Below are 26143 nucleotides of genomic sequence, written 5' to 3' on the forward strand. Positions count from 1 at the left end.
TCATATGTTTCAATACAGTATAGGGAACAACCGACTAAACACTCGTTTGGGGGAGGAAAAAACCCCAGATGTTACAGCGGAACTCAATCCAAAGGCAAAGCAACGACGTCACAAATGATCAGAAATTCATCAGCTGCTGCACTGTGTCCAGTTCGGGACTATCTACAACAACACAGACACAAATCAGAAAACAGCAACAAGAAGGATCAGAAATCAAATAAGCATGGGCCCTTGGAAAAAACTTCACACTTGGATTCACTTAATCTAAAGAGATGGCAACCCCTTTACTCAAATAAGTGTTAAAGACAGAGTTAGAGAAGAATGGAGTAAAATCTTTCTACTTTAGCTGTGGTTAGTAGCACTGAATTTAAATTGCAACGAAGGAGACTTGGATTAAGCATAAAGAAAAATCTTCCACACTGTAGCATTAAAAGAAAAAAAACCCACCACATTAAAAGACATAGCAAATCTTTATAAATACACACTTGGCAGAGAAAAGAAGAAAAATACCTATAGAAAGGAAGATTTGTTTTTAAGAAGTAACACTGATACAAGGCCACACCGACTCCTGGACACAAAGACAATTAGACTAGAAACGGGAGGCCTCTACCCATTCACAAAGTGACTCCCTTGGAAGGATATCATAGGATTTTAACAGGGGAAAAGCCCTCAGCCGCGCCACTGCGAACAAATAAGTTTATTGACAAGTTACATATACAGGTGTGATAATGCAGCTTGAAACTAAAGGTTGTAATTTGAAAGTCTGGGTGCAAAATTTGTTCCTACAGGGAGTCATAACTGAAGCTTGATGTGGTTTTGTTTGACCTCAATTTATAATTTATTAATCCCATGCCTTGGGCTTTCTCGCTGTCAAACTACGCCCCTGTCCTGCACTTGTCACTCCTTAATACATTTGCCTTGGTAAGGAATTCCTCCCCTTCCTCTGAAACATCGGAATATCACCCACTGCTAACAACTGCAGGCCTGGTACCCTGATGCTCCCAGCATCTGGTCAACTCACCTTGAAGCACGTAACACAAAACTGACCTCCTAACAGGGACAGCAGTCTGATTTCTGAAGTCACTTTGAAATTCCACCCAAGTTCCTGCACAGAAACAGCACTAATACTGCCCCGATGTTTCCTTTTACTCTACAGCATAGTTTTGGCGCTAAGTCTTCTTTGTGTGTTTTTATTTACTTGATTTGTTACAGAGTAATGGTGGGTATCTTCAGGTCTGTGACACTCTGCAGACCCTTCTCCACTGCTGCCTGTAATCAGGAGGAATTAGACTTGAGCCCTAGGTATCCGCTTCCAGGCTTTCGTTAAACCACAGCACATTTGGCCAAGGTGACAGGTAACTTCATTCACAACTGGAATTTGTGCGGGAGCAGAATATAGCTGCCATTTAAAGACCTCCAAGAACACTACAGCATTAGTTGAGAAGGGGATGTGAAAAGCAACATATTCCATTAAAATACCTTACTAAAACTGAAGGAGATTTTAGGTTGCCCAAGAGACTAAATTAATAATCCTGTTCTTACAATCTGCAAAACAGAAATTCCATGATCACAACAAAAAAGAGCACCTGTGTTGCACGCCTTGTCTCAAGGCTGCATCTCCAGCAGCAGTACATGGTGTTCCTAACATGCCATTTTGGATTACTGGTTGAAGAGCAATAAAATACTGGCAGGGCCTCGAGGAGAGTGTCAGCTGCTCTTTACTGCAGGACCCAGGTCCTCACTGGAAGTTTTCAATTCACCCAGTGTTATCTTATTGTGATCCTATACTTTACAGACACATAAGGTAAACAACCACTGAAGTAAATTAGATTAGAACAAAAATAAAGCAGACTAGATAGTTACTACCCTTCAATTAAAGATATTTTTAAAAAGCTCCATCACCTGGCCTTGGTTTAGCTTCTACCAGTTGATTACCAGTCACTAGAAGTGTGGAAAAATCCCAGAGAAGAAAAAGTCTGTATAAACTAAGGATGCAGACTAACTCCAAGTGATAAGTCAGACATCAGCAGTTTGACGAGTCCATATTTGAGCACTGCCCAAGTTCCAGTGTATGTCTGTAGGGTTTTAGGTGTTTGTTTTTAATCTAGAGGCTTCGTTTTGTTCCCTTTCTCCTGGGTTGTTACCAGAGACAGACAACATACTCATGGGAGTACTGGAGTACAAATGGGAATGTTTCCGGAGATGTATGTTACATCTTCATTACTAAGTAGTACAGACCGATAGCAGTGGATCTGCAGAGCAAAATGTTGGTGCAGAGGCCTTAACAGCCACATTATGGCCATTTCAGGTACTTTGTTACTTGAGACTATCTCCAGTCCGCTCCCATGTACCAAACGATCATTTTGGCAGGAAAACATTAACTGCACCCTTGGAGCACATCATCCAGTGAACTTTTATTTATAAGAAATCCAATTGTTGCACTCAGAGACCACTCCATGATGTCAAAACACAGCAAGTGAGGACAATCAGAAGGTTTGTTTAACACGCTGGCATAGAGGATCCTACAGGGCATGAAGCTGCTGTCACGCAGGTACTCCACCTGTTCTGTGAAGGTGTTGCTCTCCACAGCGCAGGCTTATCAATTTATACACAAGCTCCACTCTGGGGCAACTTAAGCAGTTAGTAGACAAATGTGGGCGTGGGCTGCATCAAGAGGAGAGTGGCCAGCAGGTCGAGGGAGGTGATTCTCCCCCTCTATTCTGCCCTGGTGAGATCCCACCTGGAGTACTGTGTCCAGTTCTGGAGCCCCCAACAGCAGAAGGACGTGGAGCTGCTGGAGAGGGTCCAGAGGAGGCCATGCAGATGCTGAGAGGGCTGGAGCAGCTCTGCTGTGAGGCCAGGCTGAGAGAGCTGGGGCTGTTCAGCCTGGAGAAGAGGAGGCTCCGGGGAGACCTGATAGCGGCTCCCAGTGCCCAAAGGGGGCTGCAGGGAAGGTGGGGAGAGGCTGTTTAGCAGGGCCTGTTGCAATAGGACAAGGAGTAATGGTTTTAAAATAGTAGGGGGTAGATTTAGATTAGAAATTAGGAAAAATTTTTTTACGATGCGAGCTATAGAACACTGGAACAGATTGCCCAGAAAGGTGGTGGAGGCCCCATCTCTGGAAACGTTCCACGCCAGGCTGGATGAAGCTCTGAGCAACCTGATCTAGTCAGGGATGTCCCTGCTCCGTGCAGGGGGGTTGGACCAGATGACCTTTGAAGGTCCCTTCCAACCCAAACCACTCTGTGATTCTATGATTCTATGGGCTAGAACACTGTACACAAAACCTCACCCCTCTACATATTTCAGGCAGGAAACATCAAAATTCACTCCCTCAGTCTGCTGAGAACACCCCATCAGACCCCAAGTATTCCAGCATGCACACCACTCCGGCTACACAAGGATGAAGGCGGGGGGGATGACACACCACCCAAACCAAACCACCCCCTGAAAAAAGCTTCCACTACATTTACTACTCAAGGCAGGTTACAAAGAGCAAGAAACATGCTACAAGTAACATCTCTCTTCTCCCAGCAAACGTGGACCAACTCCTCTCTTGGAAAATTAAGCTATAGCCTGTGAGCAGTGCAGACAACCAGATTTAGTTTCACAGCCCTGCCTCCCTCCCAGGCCTGATGATATTTACCAGCAGTTGACGTAGCAGCTGGTACAGAGCTCTTCCCCAGTCTTCCTGGGACTTAATAAACAAAGGAAAACAGCTTTGGAATCCAGTAGCTTAGCAAGAGCACAGCACGTTTGTGTCTCTCCAGATACTAAGTTTGCTATTTTGGTTTCTGCAAATACTTCAGGAGATGAGAGCCCCGTGCCAACAGCCCCACAACCAAAAATTGTTCGACTAAGTATTATTGATTAACTGACCTAGAAGGAGAAGCAACCTGTGGACAAGTGTCTGGCTCACATTATTTAGCTGGACTTGAACAACACATTAGAGGAGGACTGCTTCCTGGGGTAGCTGGACAGGGATACTGCAAAGCGGGAGGTCAGGAAATAGGAACAAGAGCAACAGCTCCACAGGATGTTTTTCCATGCACCACAGCCCCCAGGCCTTCTGTGAGAGCTGACCACTCCCAGGGACAGAGGCTGGAGAAGCCGGTCAAGCGCACCATCTGCCCATCAGTAACAGGGTCAGCAGGGACAATGCATGCTGCAGGATACACAGCTAGGAACACTGCTTCTGTGTAGCACATCTTCAAGCAAGCGCATCTAAACCTTTATGTTTCTTTGTCAAAGAAACAAAAAGGAAGTTTGCATATCTAAAGTGATGTACCATTTCGCCTGTAGGGATTTCCAACACCCCTAGTCCTCCTTTCCTCTCTCCCACCACAGCCACACGCCAGCACTCAGCTGTTTCTGAGCCCCATCACTTCGTCACCAGCAGGTGAATGCATACTCAACTTGCTTACTGCAGGAGCTGCAGACCAGGCTGGTACTCTCACACAGGCCACGCTAGATGACACAACCTACAGGATCAAAAAGTAGGCAGTAGAACTTATGCTGAAGACAGATATGTTCATGACGCTGCTCCTGTGCTCATTCTGGGGAAAAGGTGGTGACAACACATCTTCAACAAAAGACACCCAGCTTCCAGCAGCCATTGCCACATTCATGAGCGGCTCCAGTGTGATTAGAAAGGCCCAAGAAGGTGAGATCTGGAAGAAATACCGCTCCCTTAGGAAGAGTTCCTGCCACAGGCACAGTGCTTCCCTCGCTTCTACCCACAGGCAGGGAAATTGTGCCAGACAAGTCTAAGAATAACACCAACACATAGCAGCACCACAGCGAGTAGCAGCAGACATGCTACAGACGTGCACGTCACTCGAGTTAAATACAAACCTGCCTATCTGAGATGACCTCCTGAGGTCCCTTCCAGCCCGAGTTCTCCTATGACTCTAAAATTGTTTCACAGAGGCTCACAGAGACATTCAGACAGGGGAGTAAAAGGACAGGGCCTTCACCGAGAGGATGTGCCGCCAGATCCAGAAAAAAATATTACACTACCCCTCACGCTGTAGAGCTCAGCGCAAGCCCTGCCACCACCACCAGGAACAGTAAGGGGATCCACAGTAAAAGCGGGCGAATGGCATACGGCATCTATGAGGCGTGCACAAGCCAGGCCAGGGTATACAAGGGGGGAAAGAACAAGATGCTCTCTGTACCACACACATGCTGCCTTGGAAAGCTGAAATTCCACTGCAGGGGTACCTTATACTTGCTCCCAGATACAGATGTAAGTTAGGTGAACTCCTTGTAGAAACCAGAAGGGAAATAAATGTGAAGGGAATATGAAGATGGAGACTTATGTTTTCGTAAAATGTTTATTCTCCTAAAAGATTTCAGTATACACAAACTCGTAATTTCCTCCTCCTCCATTTTTTGCATTTTTAAATTTGCTGGTTGAGCTCATTTAACATTCAAGTTGTTGTCTTCAAGTTTTCCAAATACCATTCTATTTAAAGGCACTGTGAATAGGGAATTCAATTTATCAAATGAATGAAAGAAGAATTCTTAGCAGGAACCCTGGTGAGCTAATCAAGAGTCACAATAAAATGTCAGGGGTCTTGGAATTCTCCACAGGAGGTTAACACCAAATCTGATGCAAGTCAAGGAAGACAAAACACACTATAGACTAATCAACTGTACTAAAAAATTCTGCACAGCAAATACGTGAAAGTTTAAACACAAATGAAGAAAATCTACTTAATTGTTTTGTGCACTTTTTATACATACTTAGTGTTTAACTACAGAAATCAAAACACTGCCCTACATGATCATTTCATTCAACTTAAAGATAGCACATTTTGAAGCAATTTAGGTTTTGTTCCACTGCATCTTCAGCTGCAATGCTGTTTTGAATATTAATATAGCAATGTAACTCAAGTGAGATAAGAAACCCTTACATTATGCTGTTCCTATCCTTAGGCTGGAAACTGGCCATAAAATTCAGAAAAAGACTTATTTATCATACAAAATTAAGGAAACAGGTCCAAGCTAGCACCTTTCCCTCCACAAACCTACCAAAGCTTAAAAGATTAACTTAAAAGATTGTTGAAAAGGTAATCTTTATTTTCACTAAGTTAATCAAGTTTCAAAAAGGTCTCTGTTCCTCCAGTTCGCTTTCCACAGTAAAAGCATCTGGAAGCCAGTTCCTGTCAGTAATAAATCAGAATATCAGAGCCACCATCAGAATGGGCCATCACCCACTTCTCTACTTAGCAAATGAATAGCGTCTCCATGGGGGGAGGAGAGACGGAGTTGGGGAGAGATGGGGAAAGGAAAGAGCCACAAATGATCTTCCTGATCTTCCCGGACAGGAAAACCAGTTGCAGTAAACACCACTTTGGAAATCAATTCATGGTCAATTATGATCTTAGTAGTAACTACTTCATGCCTTCAGTTAGTCCATGAAACGCCAGGGGAGCAAATATTTTCAGAAACATATCAATAACGTCTCCAAGTACATTATCTGATCGCTAGATGCAGACAGAATTCCAGAAAGATTAGCTCCTGTTTTTCTGCATGCTGATAGAGGGACAGGGGATGGACAGGAATCACAATTTCAATGCAGTTGGACTATGAGAGCATCCAGGTAAAACAGATAGATGGTATCTGCCCAGGTCATCTGCTCCAAAAGCATGGGGTTTTGTTGTCACTGTAATATTTCACCTAGAAATTTGTAAAGAACATTTCATTTTCACAAATGCAAGGGGAAAAAATGGAGGTCTTTAAGTAAATTATTTTGTAAGCATCCATGCAATAACACAGCCATTCCATTATCCCACGTAAGTATGCTAGCACAGTATAAAAACTGACATCACTAGAGGAGATACTGTCAGTGTTCAATAAGACTTACTTAACTTTAATCGTTCTTTCCAAATGTGAAGGACTTCTAAACGTTGACTAGAAGGACAGAAATAGTAAAAATTCCACATTCACCAGGCTCCGGTAAGTCTCATATAATAATGTCTTTGACCTGACACAGTGCTATTTATATAGGGGCTCTCTGCCTCAATAGCAGCAATTCTATCACTGTGATAGACCAAATTTAGTTCCACACCTGGATCAGACAGCTATGCTTTACGATGAACATCCTAGAAAATATTAAATCACATTTAGATTGCTACCAATAGGCTCTTCTCCTTCCATATCAGAAGACGCTGCATTTTCCATATTAATTCATTTTTAAAAGGCTTTAAAAGACAAACATATAACTCTTTATAGCTTACCTCAGCTAACGTTATCCAAAAGAGAAACCAAATAGTTTCAGAAGCAGGAAAATGAAGAGGTATGTTATGAACAGATGTGATCAGCACTGTTATGCCAATAGGTTATTTGTAACTAACAGCAATTTTTTTGCAGCATCACAAAACAAGAACACAGTACAATACCATGCACTGACAGGATTACAGCCATGACACCATAAAGAGACAAGAACGATTAGATTTGCAGAGATATAACATCTTTCATTACACAGCCAGGGAGTAAGACACAAACTTTCAAGTGGAGTATCCATTTCAAAGCTGAAAATGTGGAAAATATTCAGACAACAGAAACATTGGAAGCAATTCTCCTATGTTAAGTAAGCTTGTGTAACTGATTCAAAACATTGAGAGCAGAGGAAAGTTGAGACCTACAGACAGAAAGAACAATGTCAGCAGAGGCATAATGAGGAGTCCTGCTCCAGACTGGCTTTGGTAATACACTGTTGCAGAGTCTTACTTGATTTACACACACTCCATTAGGCTGTGCTTGCAGTGCTAGTTCATATTTCATATGAAATACCGTCTTCAAAACTACTGTGAACATACAATGTTTTTTGCTTGAACTCAGTGTAAGTGATGTTACATCCAGGATGGATGAGATGAGCAACCTGCTCTAGTCGGGCATGTCCCTGCTCCTTGCAGGGGGGTTGGACTAGATGACCTTTGAAGGTCCCTTCCAACCCTGATCATTCTATGATTCTATGTCAAAGACCACCTTCTACGGTCTTCTATTAATGACCCTGTAAGAAAATACAGTAAAATGTCAGTCAGCACATTATGTATCTGTAGAGTTGATTCTTTTTTTTTTCCCCCTGTATTCTCACTGAACTGCTGATTTTTTCTAGAATGGTTTGTGTTAAAGCACTGGGCTGATGCTCCTTTGTTTACCGGTAACCAGCTACTGTTTAAAAACAAGCATCTCCTTTGTCAGCACCAATGACGATAGCATCAGCCATGACAACATTTTGGAATTCTGAAGAACTAGAAGACCTGAGAGACCGAGACTAGAGCATGACTGAAAAGCAGACTGACACAACAGAGACATCCGTCTGAGCTTAAAATAGACTTGGCAGAAGTCAGTTTGAACTAACAATCGATACGTGTACATACTGACCACCCAGAACGGTATCCAAGCCGCTGTGAGTACTCCGTATCCCTCAAACAAAACAAAAAGCTCTTCCACTTCTCATCAGGAAGCCTTGCAAATGCAGTACTAGAGAGAAAACGGTGAAGTTCAAGCAGACAACACACATACTGAACACAGGAAGGGAATAAATGAGTAGGAAGGAAAATAGCACAGCTAAGAAAAAACAGATACGCCACTCTAGGAGATTGTTCTTGACCGAGATCATAACAAAGGCATTCCTCTCCATCCCTTCAGGTAGTCATCATGGGAAAACAGGCATAGACCCCATTAACGAGAAGCTGGGGGGGGGGGGTGTGGATGGATCTGCCTCAGGAAAATGCCTGTGGGCAGATATTAAACACTTCATAGCCCACGGTGGCTTTTCTCCTTGTGATGGAGGGGGTGGTGGTGTTATCTTTTCCTAAATGAGCATATAGCTAGTAGTTGCATGATAACTATTTTGAGACCTATAAACACATTTTTCTCTGGGGCTTAATTGCCACAAAGGATGTCAATCCATGTGACAAGTCAACTTTTCTCCCAAACAAAAAAATATTTTAAAAGTCTCATTCACTAGCAATTCAGAGCTTACTGCTAAAAAAGCCCAAAACAGTTAAAGGATAAGTATTAGCTATTTTTAATACAAAGTAATAAGCATTTGTTAACATTTCTCATAAGCGAGCTTCTAAAATATAGAATTTCCTGATTTATATCTAAGTGAATGTGCATCTAGTTTGCAATTTTTTAAATGGATGTACATTTCAAAACACAGAAAAAGCAAGCTGCAGATAGCTGTTTATTACAAATGACTTCCACCTCCATAGCCCTCAAAGGCAAACCATAAAGCTGTGTGCAAAGCTAGACAATCTGGGCACCCAGCCATAAAACATCACTGCTGCAGCACAGATAACTGTTCTCACTCTCAAGACATCCTTGGCTGTAAACCCACAGGGAAGAGCTCCAGAAAGCAGACCTCTCTACCGTCAAAGCTTCTAATATTTTATGAGCTTGAATTACAACTACATTCGAGACCTCAACACTGAAAAATTACAGTGCTGATTCACATCCAGGCTAAGACCAAAACTAATTCAGATTTTGACACTTGCTAGCCTGAACCATGAGACTTAAGAACAGCTAGTTATTTTACAGATGCCTTTGGTGAAGAAAGAAGCCTTTTTATTGGGATGAAGAGAGAGAGAAGTTGTATTTTTAAGAAAAGACAAAAGAATCAGCTGCCTATTTTAAAGTACTGCTACCTTTTCTGCAAGAGGTATAACCTTTAACACAATCTTAAAGAGCACTGCAACTATTCTGTGCCAGAAGGGACTGTTTGTTATTACGACCAAATTCAGACATTTTTTATCTTGTGCAGGAGATTTTAAAACATATTAGTGATCAAGTAGGAAACTGCACAAGGGAAGTTTCAGAAGACACAGTTATAACTGTGTATTAGAACAGTGAAGTTAATCACGACTAAAAAATGATAAAATAAGCCTAAGTATGTCTACATCTGGTAATTAAGATGTAAAACTAAGCTGTGCTTTTGGTAGACAATTTTCATAAATAGCTCCAATTCCTAAAGGAAGATCAAATAATACTTTGATTCCTCTGCTTTCATACATTAAGAATAACCATCTTTCATTTTACCACTAGCATTTACCAGTGAAGAGACTGTGCCGAGCACATAGATCATTCAGCAATGCAATTTACTGTCCCTTCTAGATCATCTCCCCATTCAATAAAGTATACTTCTCTTCTAAATACTATTCGCCCTGGCTGATATCTTCATAATACAGCTGAAAACCTCAAGCCATTATCACGAGAAGGCATCAGCTGATCCTAAATTGGCTAGACTGCAGCATCACAGGCATTTAAGAGGTTTCCTTATCATTCATCTTTAATAATAAGGGATAGACAGGCTCCTACCTGCAGCTTCTAGGCCAAAGGGAAACCTTCTAATGGCATTACCATTATCTTGTAATCTGAATTTTAAGCAATTAAAACAGTAGCACTTTTGTGTTGCACATCTCTACTGTAACCAAAGATAAATTTTTCATCAGTTCTCATGTTCAGAGTCTGATATGAAGTACTGATTTTTTTTTAAAAAAAGAAGCAGTATGCATTCTACATTTATGTTGCTGTACCTTCAAAGAGAAGCAGCACAGCAACAGGCATTAAGATACAACAACAGGGACTATTTTATTTACTTCGGGAAGGTTTGGCCATTTTATTTTTAAATCTGCAGCTCTCATGGTCCATGCTATCTAGCAATTCTTTCTAAATGAAAGCCTCTTTATACTAAAGCAAAGGCTAGCTCCACCCCTGACCTCCTCCTTCAGCTTGTTTTGGAAAGGGGCCAGATGACAGCATTTGGAAAAGCGCGTGTTTATCTCAGCAAAGCCAGCTGCTAAGTTAACATACTACCCGTTCCCACATACACCAGCCTCGGTTAAGTCTCAACAGCTAAAACTGAAAGTAAACGCTGCTACTGGGTTTTTAATAACAAACCTAACACGAAAGAGAAAAGGTGTCTACACTGCACATAGTATCTGAATGGACTGTAAAACCATAGGTCATTTTGAGTTAACAGCAGGTAGTAAATCCCGTACACGAATAAAGTTTGCTGGCCTTTCTGAATGAAGTGAATGAAAAACAGAAAAATAAGAGGCTTTATTTCTAGACTAATATAAAGCTATACTTTCTATAAGGTTGCTGCTATTCAGGAACAGCTTGCTTCAAGACACAACGATATTATGGCCTCTGCTAGACAAAACCCTTAACTTTACCCTGTTTTACTGTTACTCCAGGTTAGCAAGGTATGGAACTTGGGCGCTTTGACAACTTCAAAGAATCTTCAGGTTAAAAGCACTTATGCCCAATTATGTTATTTCTCCTATTAAGGAAATTTCACCCTGTTATTTTAAGTCTTAAAAAGCCCCTTCAAACAAACAAACAAACAAAAAGGCTAGAATTACCTTCCTTCCCTTAAACACCAGCAAAAGATCACAAAAGCCATTAAAAGCATAGCTTGTTATTTTAATAGGAAAGACAAACCCCAGGAAAAAAATAAACCAAAAAGCTGGATTTTTTCACTCACCTTTTTTTCACGCCCATTTTTCAGCAGGCTTTGCAATAGCGGATGAGGTAAACCTCATCCCATTCAGAGGTGAGCAGAGGCAGATTTTGAAAGGTGCAAAGACATCCCCCGCCAGGTCACAAAGGTGAGCCTTGAAGTTACCAAATGCTTATTAACACCGAATCAAGACCCAAGGGCAGTACCCAAGAGTAAATTCCACTATGCTTTGTACTAGCACAGAAATGGCACAGACCAAGGCTCTGCACAAGTCCATCCCTAGTCAGTGGGACTAATGCCCTGCATCCATGACAGCCTAATTACAAAATAATCCATGTACTCTAACAGATGAAACAGCATACATAGACCAACCGTATGTAATACACTACTCCGTTCAAGGAAGCTTTTAGCCTCCTGCATACCAATACTTGAATTTGTCAATGAGAATCCACACGTAAAGAGAACAGAAACATGAATAAATCTTAAGTATTTTATACTGCAATCCAGAAGAGCTCTAAATAAAGAGGTTAGCCTGCCCTGTTTGGTTTTTTTTCTTGTTATTAGAAGCAAAATTTTTTAGTCAGAAGTAGAGAACATTGTCTAAAAGACAGTCCCTATTAATATGCATCACTCTTGCCCTGAAACATGCAGAAGCAGGCTCCAGGCCCTGCTCCCAGGCTCCAGCTCGCCTGACGGCAGCACCTGTTCACCCAGGGCTGAGCCGAGCCCTCCTGCATTTCGCAAGCGACTTGCCAGCCAGATAACCTCAAGTCAGAAAAGATACGTTTTCCTTGGAAGCTAAGGACAAAGCGACGCAAGGTGTTATTACACTACCAGGAGCTCCGTGAAACAGTCATATCCCCTAAAAAAAGTTCAGATTAATCTGATTTTCTACAGCTTGCTTTGTAGACTCGGAAGTCACAGACTCAGAAGCAACAAGGCTACCCAATACAGCCTCTGTAACACCCAAAACACAACTTCGGTCCTACAAATTAAAGAACACGCGTCCCAGAGGCCAAAGCAGTATTTCTCACCAGCTGTATACAAGCCTGACATTGCTGCTTTAGCAGTCTGGAAACCCTTCCAGAAGCTGGAGCAGAAACAGCAGCGCATCCGGGGGCAGGTTTCTCAGCACACCATTTTGAGTTCACAAATAACACGCTGAAGCAGCCAGATAGATATCCCAGGGTTTTCTGAATTTCAGGAACCGCTATTATGGAAAACTACGGGATTTGCTAAGCACAGGCTGCACTCACGTCAAGTCACCTACTACTTCCTTGGAAAACCTAGGGGGAAGCAGTGAGAACCGGTGTCGACCTTTCCACTATTTAAAACGGTAATAACCCCATAGGAAACTGTATTTTAATTCTTAGGTGAATCCAAAAAACCCACCCACCGTATGTAATTAGGGCAAGATTTTAATGACATGGCTTTCTTCCGCGGTAATGCCCAACAGCTGGGCAGATGTTCTCCCGCGCCTCTACACCTGCATTGTCCTCACGTCCAGAGACACTGCCGACATCCACCCGATTTAAAGCTCTGCATCACCAAGCAGCCCACTATCAGCGGGATTTATTGGATTTTTAATTACCTTAAGTGGCCTAGAGTCCAGAGCAAATTTCAGTATATAAATTAGCGTAAATTTGTCAGATACATACATATGCATACGAGAGGAAAAAAATGCAACAGACACGGGTATGGCATACTAATGATTATTTCTAAATTTAAATTGGCTGTTAGATTAGTTGGACAAGTATCTTCCCACAGATACACTCAAGTCTTAACAGAAAATAAAGCAGCCACAAAATACGACTAGCAGCACTATATTTAATAGAAAAAGAGGGGGGAAAAACAATTGAGTTCAATAAATCCCATAATTGGACCTTCAACTAATTACATATTAAGAAGATTAACCTTTGACACAAACTTGTGATACAAACAAAGAAGATTCAAACAATTAATAAACTTCTAGTGTTTCAAGACTTCTCAGGTTAACAACTGCACCCTCCCCATTCTCTTCCCCTTCCGCGTCGCAGTTAAAAGTATAAACTCTGCTTAATATTCTCTCTCCCACCGGACGACATTTCAGGTTTAGACGAAGATCTCTCTCTGAATACTCACGAGAAAATTACAGTAGTTCCCCATAATCTCAATACATGGGGGAGGAGAGGAGGAAAAAAAAAAAAAAAAAAACCCCAAACCCCACAACCCATGGATCTAGAGATCTTAACTTTTAAGAGAAAACAGCCATGAAGGACAAAGCTAGAGCCTGATCTGCTCACCGACCAGAGCAGCACTGCTGACCATACCCACACCGCTCATCTTCCAGACTTGGGATCATTTCCAACACGCTCTGCAATAATTTTCACACGTGTGAGTTACAAAGCAAGCGCACACGAGCATGTCTGCAACAGAAGCAGGTTTAACGTCTATGTGGCACGACAGACTCCCAAATGGCACTTCTGTTCGCTGTTTTGCGCACAGCAACTATTTGAACTGGGAAAAGGTACACAGAAAAATACTGAATTAATTCTAGCGTCTTAAAAATATTTTGGCAAGTTAAAGCAAAAGAGATATCTACTAAAAATAAATGGATTTTGAAATGTTTTGGGGCGTTACTTGCTTCAGTGACTAATAAGCAGTAAAAAAAAAAAAATCATCTGGTTTAGACTTGCAAGAAAAGGAAGTATGCACTGGCTTAGCAGGTCCCTTCCACTGCTACCTTCTACCATGCCCAGATTAAGAGAGGCTATTACCCCTTCTTACCTTTTAGTCTTTTCTTTATGGGGCTCTTTGGCAGCTTTCGATTCAGTCTTGCTGTAAGGAAACAAGTATCTCGTCTACCGTGTAGGGGTCTTTCTGACGTGTTCCTTTCTTAGTTTAATGCTCTGCTTTTTTTTTTTTTTGTAAGTGTACCCGTAATTTCACGAATCTGAATAAGAAAAAAATCTCACACGGCCAAAAAAATTGAGTTTTTTTTGTTGTCGTCGTTTGCTTACCCCCCCTCAAAAAAAAAAAAAATGTCTGCCACACAGAAGAAAAAAAAACAACAGATCAACAGGAAAACACTATCCAAGTAGAAAAGCAAAGAGCTTCAGTGTTATCCAGCCCAGAGGTGAAGTGCAGCAAAGGCAGGTCCAATTCCAAAACTAGCTTTTGATTTCCAGTGAAGCAACAACAAAAAAACAAAACAAAACAAAAAACCAACCAAGACCAAGAAACCAAGACAAAATACCCCTTAAAGTCCCCAGTTAAATTTCTGCACGAGTGTGTCTTAAATACAAGTTTGCTTTTATGTGTTGCAGCAAAACCCACGAAAGCCAGGATTCGGAGTTGATCGGGATGAGTTCTCGTGTGTGTGTCTTGATGGGTTCTCAGTCCACATGGAGGAGCATCTGAGGGCTTTTTAGAAAGTGCAAATTAAAAAGGGAAACTGGGACCCAGAAAATAGTTTTAAGATGGATCCCCCGTTCAAAAAAAAAAAAAAAAATTAAAAAAAAAACAAACAACCACCACGGAGCTGAGGGGGATGCGGAGTCTCACATGGGGCTGCGGGCAGGAGCAGGGTCCCGCCGAGTCTCTGGCTGCAGGGAGGTCCGCGGAGGGGCGGGGGGCCGCAGCAGTCTCTGGGGGGAGGAGGATCGGCGTCTGTCGGGCAGGGACCCAGCGGGGCGATCCGGCGGGAGGAGGATCCAGCAGCCTCTCTCGCAGGAAGGAGCGAGCGCGGGGAGGGGATCCGAGGAGGAGGATCCAGCACAGTCTTTCACCGGGGGGGGGGGGGGGGGGAGGACGGGATGCGACGGGGGGAGTGGGGAGACCCAAGAGTCTGTCTGCCTGGCTCGCACAGGGGATCCGGGGGCAGCGCTGGAGCGATCCCGCGGGCTCTCTCCGTGTCCTCCGGAGGAATCCGGGAGGGTCTCCGGGCGCGGGGAGGCTGCGGCAGCGGAGCCCCTCGCCGCGGGGGCAGGAAGCCGGGCGCTCGTACCCCCGGGGGAAGGCGGGGAGCGGGGGAGGCCGGGGGCCGAGGCGGCAGCGTCTCCCCAGGGGGTTGCAGCGGCGCCTCGGGCAGAGTCGGTCAGGCAGCCGGGCTCGCCGGCGGAGGCTGGGATGGGGGGCCGCAGCTCCTCTCTCCGTCTCTCCCGCTCGCTCTCGCCTCGTCCGCTTGCAGGCAGGCGGTGCTGAGCTCAGTGCTGCCGGGTCGGTCCCCCGCTCCTCCGCGCCGCCGCCGCCGCTACCGCCGCCGCCTCCTCCGCCGCCGCCGTCCTCGGGAGCAGAGCTGCTGCCACCGCGGCCATTTTGTTGCTAACTGACAAGAGCCCCGCCAGGCAGCGCGAGACCGCGGGCAGCCTCCGCCGCGCGCTCCCCCTTCCCCTCCCCTCCCCGCGCTGACCTCAAACAGGAAGTCTGCCCCCCCTCCTCCGCCTCCGCCTCCGCCCCCGCCCCTCCGGCCCGCGCGCGGCCACGTGACAGGGGAGCACCCGCCGCATGCAAATGAGCGCGGCGGCCGCAGCCAAAGAGTGAAGACGCCGCGCGCGCCAGGCCCCGCCTCCCCACCCCCTCCCCCTCCTCCCGCAGCGGCGGGCGGGCGCGCGCCCTCCCCGCGCTGAGCCCGCGCGCGGCGGCAGGGAGGGGGGAAAGGCGGGAAAGGGTGCTTCACCCCCCCCACCCCCCCGGCCCTGCAAACGGGCGTCGTGTATTTACCCCCCTCTGTGCACATGGGCGTCGGTTCTTCACCCCCCACCCCGCGCGAATGACTGTGGGTGCATTCACAACCCGCGGCCGCCCTGTGCAAATGGGGGTCGGTGCGTTCCCACACCATCCCATGCGCACAGGCGTCGCTGCTTCACCCCCCCGCCCCGTGCATTCACACCCCTGTGCCTGTGAGCGTCGGTGCATTCACCCCCTCGCTTGCAAGCAAGCACTGCACACTGCAAAAACCCCAGCAGGCCTGCGGGGGCCACTCGGTGGGGGCAGGCATGGAGCAGGGAGGCGCGGGGGGGGGGCGTGAAACTGGGCCCTGCTGCACCCTGGGGTGGCACCAGCCCCGTGGGCGGCTGGGGTCCGTCAACGATAAAAATGCATCCACCTGGCTTTATACGTACGCTAGCGCATAGGGTGACACTGACACGCATGGCTGACAGACTGTACGTACGTATGCACGTGTGTACACACACACGTTCATGCATTTGGGTCAGACGAGCCATGCAGACCAGGCCTAGCTCTCCAAAACTGCCCCGCAAGCGCCTGGCCCGTAGGCCATCAGCGGTGTGATGCCCAGCCCCCACCAAACTGCCCGTGAAAAAAAATAAATACCATGTTTTAAATGAACTTGTGGGTAACCAAACCTGGGGAGCCGCCGGGAATGGTGTGCTTGGGAGAAGGGAGACGGAAAGGCAGCACTTCCGAGGGTCTGGTTTACCCCCCACCATACCCACGTTAACTGGGGGCAGGTTTGAGGAGAAAGTCAGAATCTTCTCAAAGTACCGCAGAGAAGAGTGGAATGCAAAAATGAGTCATTTTTCACTAAAAATGTTGTGTCTAGGTCTTTTCAGCAGATCCTCTCCTGCTTCCTCTCCCCCTTCTGCAGTGAACACTTTGGGAACTGCCAGGAAATCTAAAGCCTGAATCTTTATTCGCGCAGGCCGTTCCACTTAAATATTAATTGAATGTGGGTTACAGGGCGTTCCCTATTGCAAGTGGGATGACACACACAGCAGGAGATGGGGGGGGGGTGTCATAAAAGAAGTCCAGTCCCAGTACGATTTCTGTTCAGATTCGCGATGCCGTCCCCAAAGCCACCCTGCCAGCGCCTGGGAGCCCCGAGTCCCTCGGCCACTGGAGGGAGCCCCTATTGTGCCAGAATGCGGCAGAAATACTACGCCGAGGACAAAAAATAATAAAATATGAAATATCAGATCGTTGTAGTCAGAACAAAGTGTCTTCTCCAGGTCAGACCATGATCTATATATATATATATATGCAAAACGTTATAAAAATCAGATTTGAATGTCCCATTGTACTTCATCAGCACAAAGAAAGGAAGAAACAATTAAGAACAAGGGTGGTTTTTTTTTTCCCCATGTTCTCAATGTCAGTCTGGCACCTTTCACCAGGAATGAATTCACACGCCATGACGGTGGCAGACGTGGGCTACGGTGACAATGTCCTTGTGCTGCTTGGCTTCGGCCATCCCGAGCGCAGCGCCGCAGCCGGAGCAGCCGGCGCAGCTCCCCGCTTGCTCTTCATGCTTGAATGTAGGTCAGCACCTACAGACTCCTTCCCACAGAGCCCGCCCCGGAGCAGCAGGAGGTTGCCACACTGCTGCTTTCGAAAGAGATTCTGCTTTTCTGACAAGCCAACAAGCCCAAAGACGCAGACCAGATAAAGCCACGTGCCCTTTTCGCCTGCGTATGGGACAAAAGTCCTCATAACGTACCTACAGCAGGCTGCCCTAGACGTAAAACTCTGCTTGGCAATTGCACAGAGGAATGTTCCTGGGCAAATGTGGCCCCAAATTATGTGTTGTGAATGTGCAAATATTTGTAATTCAAACCACACTTTTCGCACACAAATATTTCCAAGAATGGCTGGCTCGGCAGAGTTGCTGGAGACCCTGAAATGTCAAAATGGAATAAAATGGAAAGTGATTTGTGTACTAATATGTTTTCTTGGCCCTGGCAAAATTACCATAAAAAGCATGATGTAACCTCAGCCGCGCAGAGACAGAGAGCCCGTTGTGTTTGATACCCATGTTCCAAAATACTGTCTGTAACCGGTAAAAATGCACTCTAGTAAACCGTTCTTTTCTTACCTCAGCTCTTTTACCATTAAATACAGGGTTTTATCTGATCCAAATTTTATTTTTTTTCCCTGCTTTCGCCTCCCTGTGGGGTTTTGCCCTCCCTGCTCCCTTGGCTGTGCTCCCTGGGAGCTCGCAGCGATCCCGGACGCGTTTGCAGCCCCGGTGCTGTGGGCTGAAGCTTTGCAGCGGCTGTTGGCTTCTGGCACCATGGCCGGTACGTCTGTCCCCTCACAGCCCCCTTGTCCTGAGCCGAGCCACCGTTGCAGGACCCCGGGCGGGCGCAGGCTTCTCCTGCAGCTCTGTTTTCCGGAGCTGCTCTGGCATGGGAGCCATCGCTTCGGGCATCCGCCGCTGCCTTTGAGCTCTCTCCTTCCCCCAGCGCTCAGGTAGTCTTTTTGAGTCACACATGAGTAAGAACAGATGTGATCTAGTGTGAAGGGAAGGAAAGAGGACATACGATGCCAGCCGTTCATTGCTCGCAGAGGAGGAGGAATTCCTGGGCTTGCACCGCTGCCTTGTAAACCTCAAATTTCCTCATATGCCCGTGTGTTGGGGAAAGGGCTGTAACCAAAACGTTCACTGGGTGCAGGACGCGCCGAATGGATGCACGTGAGTGTGAGGAACCACACGGATACGGTGTCGTTTTTGCTGAGAGCGACAAAGCTAAGCTAAGCAGAGGTCTTCATGCAAAGTATTCCTTCACGGTAGACTTTATTGCTTATTTTTCCATGATCCAACCAAGTACAAAAGTGAGTTAAAATAGTCACCAATCACTTCTCACCAAGCAATAATGAGCACACACAAAATTAATCTCAAAGCCTGACACCAGCACTAGCTGTGCTTTAACGACAAACGCAACCTCAGGCCTTAAGGAGAGCAGGGTCTCTGATGCTGAACAAGATTTCCCAGAGGCCGCACGAGGTGAAGCTGCACCTCAAAAGCCCTCCCTTGTCTGAGCTGGTGCTCAGAGGCAGCGTTTTGTGTATGGCCACACTGGGAAGGCAGGATCCAGGAGACAATGGGCCCTTCCCCAGGTTTCCAAGGGGGTTATGGATGTGCAGGACACTTGCGTGGAGCCCATTCCCTCTGAGGGATGCAAACACACCCTCCTGGCCATCCTGCCAACAAGCTGCATCTTTAGGTTGAATGCTTACATGAACTTACAGGTCATTCTTTTTATGGAGAAGCTTATTTTAATAACTTAGGTTTCTCTCCTCACACATTTTCTAACCATTCTTTGCCCACTCGGTGGGATCATGCCCTGTGAGACAGCCAGCACCAGGGTGGTTGTATGCAGCTATGAAATGTCCTCTCCATGGCGCTGGCTCGGAAGCAGAAAGGACTCCTGAAAACACAGTGCCCCGGGTTCCTCCCGATCTCTAGCACGGGCGTTTAACAGCAGCAAACCCACTGCAGCAAGCGTCACCACGTGAGTCTGAAAGCCCATCTATTACCCCCAGGCTGGATGAGCAGATTCCCTTTTTTGTATAATAACCGAATATTTCAAACACTTCCCCAGAAAACATAACATCTGGATTCAATCCCCCCCCCAACCTGAGAGTCTCTAACCTGTATTTCCCACGAGGGTGATGTTCATGATGCTGAACAGCAACCTGGTAAGGGGGAAAAACAAGGTATTTTTTATTCTTGCTCTCTGAGCAGAGCTATTGTATAAGCAAGAACACAAGTGTCCTGAGGCCAAAAAGCAAGTAAGACGCGCATGACTCTCTACCCTGCTTGCCACAGCACACAGCAGCTGCGCTAACACGTTCTGCTTATTATCAATCGCTGTTTAACAGTAAATGTGTAATCTGCCCCAAATGGAGTGGGAAGAGCCCAGGACTTGACCCTATAGCTTACCCTATAGCTTACTTTGGTGGAGAGGAGCAATGTTTTACAGCGTGTAACACGTGAACGTGGCACCCCGAGTTAAGTCTAGAGGCTGGAAAAATGTGCAGAGATGCATGGTGCTCCTGATAGTAAAAGTGAATCCAGGAATAGGTTTCTCTTGCTCTGGTTTTTACCTTCATGGACATCATTTGTTGGTGCAAGGGGGTTGGAACAAGCAGAGGGAAGGCACAGCCTGTTCTGGTGGCACAGGGAGTGCTCAGCATCCAGGCATGGCTGCAGATGCCACAGGAACCCACCACCGCGCGTGCAAAACCCCAGCGAAACCCTGAAGTTGTTAACATCTGGCACTGGCAGGCTGATGGGGGCACACCAAGCTGAGTGTCCGTAATAAAAATCCTGCAGCAGAAAGGGGAAAAAAAAACAATTACCCAACTTCTCAATGAACTAGGAGGAAGGTGCCAACACTTCTTTGCTGAAAATGCCTTTGAGAAAAAGGTTTTCCAGAGTCTCCTTCAGATTGTTGATTTTTATCTTCATCCCACACGGAGCCTCATGCATGTGTGGAAAGCACTGGAGCTGTTTTCCTGATGTGCTCAAGACTCAGGATGGTTTGATGTCTCAAGACTCAGATAGGTTTTCCTACCTATTTGCAAGTCTCTCATCCCAACGGAAATAAGGTAGAGTTGGAGGCAGCCCACCAAAAGGTTAATTTTCTGTATATACCAGTCTGACCATTCTTGACGTGGATAGCTCAAACAGCTGCACCAGAACAAAAAACCCAAGGGACGAAAATTCTTCTGAAACAAGTGGTGGGGAGGAGAATATCTTCTAGCACTTCACCAGCTATCAAAATAGTGGTTCAAGGACTTGCAAATACTTAAGAAAAAAAAACCAAAAACCCCAGGTCCTCAGGTCAGGCACTGCCCCTTTCTGCCTCTGCAACGCCGGTAGCAGCTGAACACGGTTTCCTTAGGACAAACAACAGCCTGTGGTGGGGATTTGCAGCAGGACTCCATAATACACATCTGACCTTAAATGCTAGCAGTGAAACAAGCCAGCATGTCCAACTTCAGTCTCCTACCCCGCTGGTAGAGGACCTCTTTATACCACACGCGCTAGGAACTGCTGGCATCACCCTCACTCCACCACCTCCCATTTCTGGGAGCTCTTCAGGGCAGAGGACAGCAAATGCTTACGTCTGAGCTCGTTTCTAAGCAATGGCTGGACCCTCTACATCATCATCCAAGGTAAAAATGAGTTATTGCAGCCCAAGAACCTGGATGAGGCAAAACTAAGATTCTTGAGCCGTTTTCATGAGACCAGGTGATGGATCCAATGGTAAAAGAGTTTCTCTCAATGTCCTAGCATAATCGTCATAGGAATAATCTGACCTCTCTAAAATCTCCCCATGTTTTTGGAGGGCCACAACGTCCCCTTCTTTCTTTCTTTGATTAAGCTGGGGATAGTGGCTGCTGCCTTCCATCCCGTTGGCAGAGAACACTTTGAAGGGGGCCGATGCCAATATAATGTACAGTTACTGCCTGCCTTGGGACCTTTGGGTGAAAATGCTCTGATCTTGTTACTATTATTCTGCACAGACTTAGCAGATATCAACATTTTGGGTTGATTGTACCTCGGGCAGCTTCTGTATTCCTGCCAGAGCTGATATGATTTATCCCTGGAGTGAGGAGGTGGAAGAGAAAGAATTGCTTGTGACAGATACTAGTCATGTTGCTTAATGAAGTTTTGCAAGGTGTTCAGAGACAGCAGGATGGGGTCAGACCAGGGAAGGTCGCGCCGCTGGAAACTACAGTCCTGAGTCAAGACCCGGCTTCTCCTCAGAGCCTGCCACTCTGCTCCCTCCCCGGCTGGCCGAGTCGCTCGGATCACAAAGAATTTATTGACACCCACCCACCATCCCTAAAGTTTTATGGCAATATAGATCCATTAGAAATCCATTTTACAGAGGTATTAAAATAATGAAGATGAGAATTAAGAGAGCAGCACGCTCCTTGGAAAACCCACTGATCATAATATACTGCTTTAAAGAAAGTTATCAAGCAGTCCCCTTAAAGAAAGTTACCAATTAGTCACTGTATCAGACGTAGGAGAATTGTTCCCTGAAGAGGATTTTAGGAGGAAAGCCATTGACTAAGTGATGAATTTATCACTAGGGGCTGCATGGCTCCCTGGATTAAGATGACATGGCACAGAGGACTCGGAGAGCAGACCGGGAGCCCAGTGACTCCTGAGAGGTTCAGGAAGGCTCTTGGCGCTGCGCAAGCATCGGTGCGGGGTGAGATGCCCATGCTGCTCCCAGGCAGGGTGACAGCACGGTCAGGGAGGAGACGTGACACCAGTGGGACTGTCCAGGTGATGGATCAGAGGGGAAGGGGAGCATCCAGCGAGCTTAGGCCACTGGGCAGACAGGTCCACAGCCCGTGAAGAGCCGTTGGTGCTGGCTTGGGAATGCTACCTCATGCTTTACTTCCCCCACATCTCTCCAGACCACCATAACGCATTGTGTACGAGGAAAGCACTGTGGATTTTCTGGTACAGATGCCCCACTGAAACCAGGGGACATCAGAGCTGATGTCAAACACGCACCGGTCGGCGTGTGCCTAGGGGAGATTTGTCCATCCTTGCTGCTGAGCTGTGAAACGCCCTGGGGCGAACTAGCAGACAACAAAAGCTGAAGTCAGACTATAAGAATCCAGCATCCACTGAGGCCAGTGGGAAGATTTTAAAACTACATTTTTATACCCTGCAAGTGCTCTTGTTTTCTGCTCTATTCAGTGCTCCCTTGGCTCCCCAGCACGTGCAGTGCACGGATCAATGTGCCAATTGGCTTCCTCCGTCCCAGCTAAAATCTTCATTCTGAACTGGCTACAAGGATTAATTTTTTTTCCCCATGTGTTTTTTTCATCGTTTCTCCTGCAGGCACTGGGAGAATACAGCATTTCCCTACAGGAACCTGCTTTATCCGTGCCAGGCCGCTCATGGTGAAGGGACCAAGTGATCTTGTCACTGGAGGTTGTCCCTTTCCTCTACAGATATCCCCTCCGTAACGCGCTGGAGGATGCTGCATCCTCGAGGATCCCTGCCCCACTTGCCTTCTGCAGCTCAGGTAACTGAACACAGACAGAGGAAGCAGCCACGGGGAAATGGCTTTTCTTGGTGGACAAACATCACCTGGTAACGTCACACCTAGACATGATGAGTACACACGAGCCTCTTCCCATCCCGGCAGTCTGGGGCAGGCAGCACACAAGAAAGAGGGCTGTAGTAAGAAAAGGTTGGGAACATTTTCTAAACTTGGAGGAAACCACAGTATTTCCGTGAAATTGGAACAAACTCGCAAAATACTTTGTTTTGATCCAAATCTACAGTTCTCAATGCAAAAATGGGTTCTGAGCAAAAGGCTGCCCTCCTGCAGTGCTGCTTGACTAAACTGGCTCCTGGGGCGACCCCAGGCACTCAGCTGCTGCCCACACCTTGCTCGGCTCAGCTGAGCAGCTCAGCAAAGCCCTGACAAATTGCTAAGCCCTCCTGAGATAAATAATCACAAACAAAAATATTTGTGTTTACTGTGGGGATTTGTCTGTGCATAATTATGCATTAGTCATTATGAGGACTACAGGAGAGTTTTACACATGTAAATATGTTCCGTTAATTAGACAGGACTGCTTTTGGTTTGTTTCTTCTCTGCAGTCTGATCCCGAAGACATCAAACACTCCCGGATCACGAGTCGGGCTGAACGAGATACGTGAGGAAAACGGTTCTCCCCTTCCCCGTGACGCGGCTCTGGGTACCAGTACAGATGCCATTAAAATACTTCTTGTAGCTTTTCTGTTAAAGCCTGAAGGCGCTTCACACACAATACAATGCAACACAGCCTTCACGCTGTCCTCGCATGTACGTGTCTTCAAGGGGAGAGTCAGATGTATTTCTCAGGTAATACAATATAAGATGTTATTTTCTTCTGAAACATTTTTAAGTGCAGCAGCTTTTAGTAATCTTCTAGCATCTTCTCCTGTGTATGACAGAGTCTATTAATGTCATTTGCATGAGAAGTACACAATAAATCATTCATGCACAGTTTAGCACAGGTTAAGTGTAACAGCCAAACAGTGATTTTCTATAAGAAAATCAGAGCAGCTCATCAACTGGTGTAAATCAGCGTTGCTCCATCAAAGCTACTGAGTCACACAAGCTAATCGCTTGGCCCAGGGGAAGGCTTTAGGCAAAAAAGCAGCAGGGGAAGATCACAATTCGTGCTGCACTTGAAGGACTTTCTTCTAAGAGCTTCTCTCCTAAAAACCTCTCCAAAGAAAATCCACAAGCCCAACTGGTCCAAGGTCATCACTGCTTCATTGAAGCCCCTTGGCAGAGCTGTGGGCAGGCTCCTGGAGGGTGAGGAGTGTTTTTGGGGAGCCAGTCCAGAGGCAGAGGCTTTTGGCTCGCTCTGGCCACACGAATGGGAGAAAGAGCAAATCCCCCAAGAGCTAGCAGCTGTCATTTAGGCGAAAGCCTTGAACAACAGCAAAATGGGATTTTAAGACAGCCCAGTGTCCAATCATTTATTAATCTCTGTTTCACCTGTTAGTTATCCTCCACACTTGGACCACTGGGCTCTCTTGCCAGTGGGAGGAGGCCGTTACCTGCCCCTGGGGCCACATGCCAAATCCCTCCGGCAGGAGGGAAGAGCCCGCGCCAGGGGCTGGTGTGGTGCGGGGTTGCTGGAGATGCCAGCGGAGCAGGGGGGGGGGAAACCGTATCTCTGGAAGGGAAAGGAAATTCCTTTGCGGTGATGTGGAATTTGTCACCGGCTCTGGAAATGGGCCGTGTAGGCATGAGAGGCGGCCAAGGGGTCCCTGGAGGGGGTGGTTTCGGCTTTGCGCTGGAAAAACCCCACGATGTCCTTCACCAGCACGGGTAGGTTATTGTCTGCCTGCGGGCACAGGCACTGAGCGTTTCAGCTTTGTAAGGCAGGAGGTGAATATGAGCACAGCTTTGCTGAAAGATGAAGATCTTTCTCCTCCCCCTCCTCTTTTCTTTTTTCCCCCCTCTCTTTTTTTCAGTCTGGTTCTTATTCTCACTGCGGCCGCGTGTGGGACAGAGGCTCATTGTTCCTGCTGCTCAGGAAACACGCTGCAGGACTGATCTTATTAGAGCTCAGGCCGTGCCCCGGCCAGCCGGAGAGGGGCCGCCCGGAACATCCTGGGGGGCTCAGCGCAGGGTGCGGAGGAAGAGGCAGCCCACGTTCCCCACCGCCTTGGGTCATTTCGGGCACTCGGCGTCACTCACCCAGGGCTTGGCTTTTGGCAGCAGGGCTTTACTTGTGCTCGGTGCCTTTGAATCGAGTGCCGGGTAGTTGAAGTTGAATGGCAAAATTCAATGTGAAACGTAGGGTGCTGCATCCAGGATCTCTGCTCTAGGAGCAGGGAGGTGCTCGAGCAGGAGTGGCGATGCTGCGATGGCAAGGAGGAGGCATAAACCACTCGGTTGTTTTTAACTCGATTTGCCAAAGAAATCGAGCTCAGGCGGTCATGCTGCTGGTTTCTTCCCACTGTCCCCCACTCATTTTGGGAAACAGCATTTCCCGTGCTTGACCGAGAAGTCAGGAAGATGTTAAGATCCTACCAATTTTGTGTGTAAGGAGAAAAAGGAGGAAAGGAGGGAGGTGCAGAGTGACTCCTCGGCTGTGCTCCTGGTTTGACTGAGAGCTGGCACCGCACTGCGCTGCGTGGCCCCGTCCCGGGTGTGCCACCACTTGCCCAGAGGATGGCAAGGGGAGATGATTTGGAGGAAAGGCTTCATTTATCCCACTGGTTATGGAACAGCTTGCTCTGAAAAGCTGTTCAGAACAGCTTTTTCTGAACAGCTCAGAAAAGTCGAACTGGTGTCACCCAGTGGACGGTGTCCTCCCACTCCCCAGCAAAGAGCTGGCACAGGCAGGGTCACCCACAAGTCTGCCCCATCCAGCCCCACCGTGGGTTTCAGCCCCAAA

The 26143-nt window shown here is 46.7% G+C and overlaps 1 protein-coding gene across 11 annotated transcripts in view; it reads right to left on the bottom strand.

Moving 5' to 3' along the window:
- Positions 1-26143, bottom strand: part of TNRC6C (trinucleotide repeat containing adaptor 6C) — a 327104-nt gene that overhangs the window by 91541 nt on the left and 209420 nt on the right. Inside the window, exon 1 of one of the 11 annotated variants that reach the window (XM_086762538.1) lies at positions 14246-15803. The exons of the other annotated variants lie outside the window; for them this stretch is intronic. The gene's annotated coding sequence lies outside the window, so the exon portion shown is untranslated. Of the gene's footprint in view, positions 1-14245; positions 15804-26143 lie in introns of those variants that run through there. 11 annotated transcript variants of the gene reach the window in all.

The sequence above is a fragment of the Chlamydotis macqueenii genome, chromosome 18 (assembly GCF_036417535.1).
Source record: "Chlamydotis macqueenii isolate bChlMac1 chromosome 18, bChlMac1.mat, whole genome shotgun sequence".
Classification (NCBI taxonomy): domain Eukaryota; kingdom Metazoa; phylum Chordata; class Aves; order Otidiformes; family Otididae; genus Chlamydotis; species Chlamydotis macqueenii.